We start from the raw sequence: 6,810 nt of genomic DNA on the forward strand, positions 1-6,810 counted from the left end.
ACCTCGCTATCGACTCGGTACTGCGCGCAGTCACCGATGTCGATGCGGGGTTCGATCTACTGGGCTATCGCTTTAACACCTTCGCGTACGCGGACGACATAGCCCTTGTCGCTGAAACGCCCGAGGGAATGCGGCGGCTTCTCGCCGTCGCGGAGCTCGAAGCATCGTCGGTGGGGTTGCGGTTCAACCCTGCGAAATGCGCCACCCTGCACATCGGTGCAGGAGTGGTCGGCAGGGTCCTACCGACGACCTTCGAGATCCAGGGGCAGCCCGTTCGTCACCTGGCAGACGGCGAGCCTTACTTTCATCTCGGAGTCCCGACCGGCTTCTCGGTCGACCAGACTCCATATGTCACCATCGGAGGCCTCCTGGAGGATCTTCGGGCGGTTGACCGCGCTCTCCTCGCCCCGTGGCAGAAAATAGAGACCTTGGCCACCAACATCCTGCCGCGCGTCGACTTTCTGCTACGGGGAGCCGCAGTGGAGAAACGCCCCCTCAAAACCGTAGATTTAGAGATCCGGCGGGCTGCCAAGGACTGGCTCGACCTCCCGCAGAGGGCCAGCGCGGAAGTGGTCTACCTCCCTCCCAAACGGGGGGGTTGTGGGCTACTTCCGATGTCTGACCTCGCGGACGTCCTGTCCGTCGCGCACGCCTTCCGTATGCTTACGGCTGGCGACGAGACGGTCAGGGGGCTCGCGTGGGCGTCTCTGCGGGGAGTTGTGGCCAGGCGTATTGGGGGCCCGCCATCGGGCGAGGATTTAGCTGCCTTCCTCTCGGGCTCGCTCGAGGGGAGGCTTCGCGACGGAGGGGAGCGCTCCCTGTGGTCGAGGGCGCGGAACGCCGCCCGGAGGCAGTCCGAAAGGTTGTCTCTTCGGTGGCGATGGAGCGGGCCGACCGAGGAGTTGGTCGTGGAGTGCAGGGGTACGCCCATAGGGGACACGGTAAAAGTCCCACCTGGTGCTCGTGCCCAGGTGGTGACCCGTCTGCGCTCAGCGGTGGCGGCATTTTACGCGTCAACGCTCTTGGCCAAACCGGACCAGGGGAAGGTGTTCGAGGTGTCGTCGCGGGCTGGGGTGAGCAATCACTTCGTCCGCGGTGGCAGCTTCACCCGCTTCGCCGACTGGCGCTTTATACACCGCGCGCGCCTGGACGTCCTCCCCCTAAACGGCGCTCGTCGCTGGGGGGAGGCGGACCGAAGATGTCGGCGATGCGGGTTGGCGGCCGAGACCCTTCCCCACGTTATCAACCACTGTGGGGTCCATTCGGCCGCCATTCAGCTGAGGCACGACGCCGTGCTGCACAGGCTCCGAAAGGCTTGCCGTATGCCCGGTGAAAAACGGGTAAACCGGCGGGTCGAGGGGGTCGACGGGGAACTTGGGGAGCTACGACCTGATCTCGTGATCAGGCACGAGCCCTCCAAGTGTGTCGTCATTTGCGACGTCACGGTGCCCTTCGAAAACCGCTGGAGGTCGTTTGAGGAGGCCAGGGCGAGGAAAATTGCCAAGTACTCGCCCTTGGCGGAGGCGCTCCAGCGCGAAGGGTACCGTGTCGTCGTGACGGCCTTCGTCGTCGGCTCCCTCGGCTCGTGGGATCCGGCCAACGAGGCGGTGCTGCGGACGTTGCATATTGGCAGTGCGTACGCCTCTATGCTGCGCCGCCTCGTTGTCTCGGATACCATTCGCTGGTCGCGGGACGTTTACGTGGAACACGTGTCCGGCGTGCGCCAGTACGCCGCTCCTTCCCGTCCCTCCGGTGATGGGGTGCTCGCGACACCCCCCCGAGCGGTTCGCCGGCGTTGGCCCGCCGGCAGAAACGGCGGTGTCGCTTAGTTTTATTATTTATTACTTATTTATTTATTTTTTATATATTTATTCTTATTCTTATTTATTTTATTTATTCTAGTACGATGTGTATTCCGAGTGTGAATGTCGCGTAATTTATTGCGTACCTGTCCTGCCCACAATTATCTTTTATTTTTATTTTTTTTTTTTTTTTTATTTTTTTTTTTTTTTTCTATTTTTATTTACTTGCTATTGCATGCTGTGTGGGCCTATATGTTCCGAGAGTGAATGTCGCGTATAAAAATATTGCATTTTAAGCGAGTGTGAATGAGTCGTAATTGACTAATTTCTTTTTTTTTAATAATAATTTTTTCTTTAAACCGCGTGCGCGCTCCCGGGCCATTTTATCTTTTGACTTGCGACTATGATAGGCCCGGGAGCGAAATGCTGTGATATGTATTATACGAATTGCCCCGGCCTGCGAACCGGGGCAATATTAATATAATATTTATATATACTCGCGCTCTGGGGGAGGCGGGCCCTCCCCCATCGCATAATCATAGTGTTGCCCACTGGCGGGGGGGGTTATTGTCCCCCGCCCATATATTAATTAAGATATGCGCGCGGCTAGAGCCGCTTTTATATTGTATTTTTACCCCGGGGGGGTTTGCCTCCTCGGGGAACATTAATTGAAATAAAGTGGTTTTTATCTGTTCTTATCAGCTTAATATCTGATACAATCCCCATAGGGGATTCAGAATATTAAACTGATTTTTGGAACCGGGCGGGTGACCGGAGCTTGCTCCGACTCTGCCGCGGGTCGACCTGACATTGCAGTACCGTCAGGAGCGGCCTAATAAGCCAATTAAAACATAAGTTTATTATATTTAACATCTTTAATTACAGGCTTATTAGGCCCTGACCCGTGGCCGCGCGCCCGGTTTCACTAATTAGCGGTTTTCTGAATCCCCGGGTGATCGCGCGCTTTTCGCGTAAAGTCTTAGCTCGGGGGGCTTAGCCGGTTTTTTTTTATTATTTGATAAGTTTTTTTTTTTTTTTAACCCGGGAGTGTGAGTGAGTCGCGAGTGTGTCCGGCCGAGAGGCGATCGCGTAATTTATTTAATTTATTTATTTATTGAAAAACAGCGGGATTGCCCTTTTCGAGCGAGTGTGCGTCGTCTGCGTTTGACAGGCGTCCTGTTGAGGTAATTGCGCGGTGTTGTGACAGCTCAGTGGCACGTGGGTGCAGTGCGCGTTGATTAATTAATAATATAAATTAAATAAAGTCATTTAGTGCAATTAGCGGGCCTGTCATCCGGCCCGCCACGCGCTGCCTCCACGTGTCACGGCTTTGACATTGTTATTGTCGCACACCGCGCATATGACATTGATATTCTCGTTGAATAAATATATGTGTATTTTTATGTATGCTACCTGTGACAGTCTATTTATTAGTATCCTATTCCCTTAGATTTATAATTGGATTTAATCTGTATATATATATTTATTTATTAACTGTCTATTTATTCATTTTATTTATTACCATTTTCAATTGTATATATATCAACTTGCAGTTATATTCTTTTCTTATTATATGTACATATATTTTCATAATTATTTATTTTCTCAATTGTATATACATAATTATATTTATTTATTTATTCTTATTTATCTCTGAATTGTATATACTCATTTAATTATAATTATTTATTTATTTCACTTCAAATTGTACATATACATTAATACACAAATCTAGTCATCGCTCTTGTCTTCGCTCTTGTCTTCGCTGCAATTGGTCATATATACATAACTTTTCTTTACATTGACATATTTATTATACATATTTTTTTTTATTAGCTATTTATTTATTTGACTATCACTATTCTTAATTGCATATATATATGGGCTTGCAGCTATTTATCCTTATTCTATTTATTACTGTGCGCACATATAAAGATTCATAACTGCCTATTTTCTTAACTGTATATACTTAACTATATTTATTCACTTATTTTTACATACTTCTGAATCGTATATACTCATCCATCTATATTTACTTATTCATTTCACTCCAAGTTATACATACACAGTAATCTACACAAAACCAGTCATCGCTCTGGTCCTCGCTGCAGCCTGATTGTATATGCATACTTTCATATTGGCATAGTCACTGTTATAATTATATTCTTATTTTTTTCTATCTACATTTATTTATTAATACTATATATACAGCCACTCGTATACTTTTATTTATTCATTCAACTTCCTTATTCTTAACCTAAACTGTCACAGATACTTAAATGCTACAAATTCACACTAGTAGACTCAACGCTGTGTATATATCCTATCATTTTTCTATCTATTTATACTAAATTTGATGCCAATGGTATATACAATAATTTACATTAGCCTATAAAGCTACATATACTATTAAATATATAATTTCCATAACTATACATATTTCTGACAGCCTTCATATAATTACATAATCATCGCTGAGGGGTACATGCACATTAACTCATACACATTCTTTTTACATATTTCCTATTAAATTATATACGCACACACAATTACATTCATCCACTCGCAGCAGTACCTTAACTAGTTATCGACTTACATCTACTCACAGCGATACATCAGTTGTATATACACATTCTCGCATCTAATCACTTACAATCTATTCACTCACAACTATCTGCATACACTTAATCATACATTTACACATATTATTACACCTATACATTATATTTACAATATATGCGCAGCTATCCACACATTCACACGAGTCTTGCAAAATACCACTCACATACATATATATTTGTTCGTTATTTATATTATAACATATTCACAATGTCACAGGACGCCCGCGTCGTCGTCATCGAGTATCCAGTGCCCGCCCGGGTGCATTGCCCGCGCTGCTGGATGACCGCTGACGGCGTCGCGAAGTCACGCGGCGAATTTAGCGACCCGCCGCACTTAATCAAGCACCAAAAGAAATATCATGCGGGGGACACCGTGACATACAAATGCTCCATGTGCGAGTACATGGGGCAAGGGAGATATCCCCTTAAATCTGTAAAAGTGCACTTTGAAAAAAGTCACGGTGTCCCCGCTGCGGCGGGTGGCAACGCGGATGGCGCACACACTGGTAATACTGCCGGCGGGCCATCTTCTTCGGGTGCGCGTCCAAGGGCGGTGTGCGCTGCCCCGCCGTCGACGTCTGCCGCTGGAGCTCCGTCGCGAAACCGAGCGTCATCCTCGCGGCAACCCAGGCTCACGTTCTCCGCATCGGCGCCGACACCTGCACAAACAACAACAGGAATGAGTACACGGGCAACACCACCAGCCACGACCACATCGGCGCCAACGAGGAGATCTCCCTCCTACGCGGCCGTCACTGCAGCGGGGCCGACGACAAATCCACCATCGTCGTCGGCCGCCGCAAACACCACGCGCACAACATCCACAGCGTTGACGGGAAGGACGGCCGCCATTACGTGCACCGCGAGCGCCGCGCCACGCGCGGCCGCCGCCGGCACGATTAAGGCGCATCCGCAACCTCAAGGCGGATCCACAACACAGCGCGGCGCAGCCAATAGGAAGCGTCCGTCTCCCGCGTCCAGAGAGGCGCGAATTCCGACTCCCACGTCATCGGGGGGAGGGCCGGCGACCACCAGGAGGCCCTCCGTGACCCCGCCGACCACCACCAGCACGACGGGGTCGTCCAGGAGTCGGAGATCACAGAGCGTGCCTCTTGAGAAGAGCGGCGCTACCAGACCGACACGCGTGCCCCCCAGAAGGTCACCGGGAGCCGCCGCCGATTTTTCACCATCCTTCGGCGGCGGGGGGGGCACACGGAGGAGGACGCCCGAGAAAACACCGCCAACCATCATCCAGGCAGGACCCACGACGAGGAGCAGGACTCGGGCGTCCAGCGTGTCGGTCGAGAAGACCGCGCGGGAGACGAGGTCCCTGGCCAGGTCATCGGCCAGGGCGGCACCGCGGGCGCCTCCGGGTAGAACGACGTCTACCAGGAGGAACCCGGAGGCGCGGCCGGCGACGACCATCTCCGCCGGCACCGCGGTGCGGAATCTGAGCGCCGCGCTATCGACGTCGCGGAGCACAGGGAGGGCACAGGGGCCGGCGAGGACGTCGCCCCTGCAGCGCGGGACCCCGCCCTCCCAGAGAAGCCCCGCCGCATCGCCGACCATCTGCGTATGCGGAGCGGGGTCTCCTCAACCTCCACCAACATCGGAGATGCCCGCGACGTCGATGCCCGCCACGTTGTCGACCAACACGGTGACAACCACTACATGCGGGTCCCCCGTGATGTCCACGGGGTACACCGCGGGGAGAAGGAGCACGCCGCTCCGTCCCTCCCCCCTCCCGACCATCCTGGAGGTGTCGCCGTGTGAGGTCGACGTGCGGATGCGCCGGGACATGAGGACGCCGGACGAAGTGCACCGAGGAGCATCCCCAAGGACATCGGGGGAGGAGGGAGACCCAGAGAGATGGAGGACGAGCCTGGGAAGAAGAGCGGGGCGTCGGCGGAGCGACGACTCCGTACAAAGTGTCAGCCCGGCGGCGGCGGGGCCGCGGCAATCGCCCGTCTCGCCGATAACGCCGGCGAACATAAGTGACAGAGACACTTTGAACTTGATTCGACCGTGCTCGGTGGTGCTGGAGCGGACCAGTGTTCGGTCCGTTGAGAGAGTTCCAGCGGGGCTCGCCGCGATCGTCGCATCCCGGAGGATCAACGCGGGAGGAGCACCTGGTCAACGGCGTGCTGAGGAGGAAGCGGCCGGACATCCGAGTGGGTCCGCGAGCGTTCGCGGTGTCATGGGCCGTCGGCGGGGAGCAACCGTAGCCGGCGGCGCGGGAGCGAATGGGATGACACCGCCGAGTCGAGCCCTAAACGGGGGCGGGGAGCACCGCCGAGGTCCGCGGCGCGCTCTCGGCCCGGCGGGTCAGCGGCCCGCCGACCTACCGACCCCTGCTGCTGCCGCGAGGCAGTACAGGCGGGCACGAC

At 53.0% G+C, this 6,810-nt stretch overlaps 1 pseudogene; it reads left to right on the forward strand.

Moving 5' to 3' along the window:
* Positions 1 to 2,465: 2,465 nt before the first annotated feature.
* On the forward strand, positions 2,466 to 2,643 carry LOC140671502 (U2 spliceosomal RNA; annotated as a pseudogene).
* The last annotated feature ends 4,167 nt before the right edge of the window (positions 2,644 to 6,810 follow it).

Source organism: Anoplolepis gracilipes, chromosome 11 (assembly GCF_047496725.1).
Source record: "Anoplolepis gracilipes chromosome 11, ASM4749672v1, whole genome shotgun sequence".
In the NCBI taxonomy this organism is placed as follows: domain Eukaryota; kingdom Metazoa; phylum Arthropoda; class Insecta; order Hymenoptera; family Formicidae; genus Anoplolepis; species Anoplolepis gracilipes.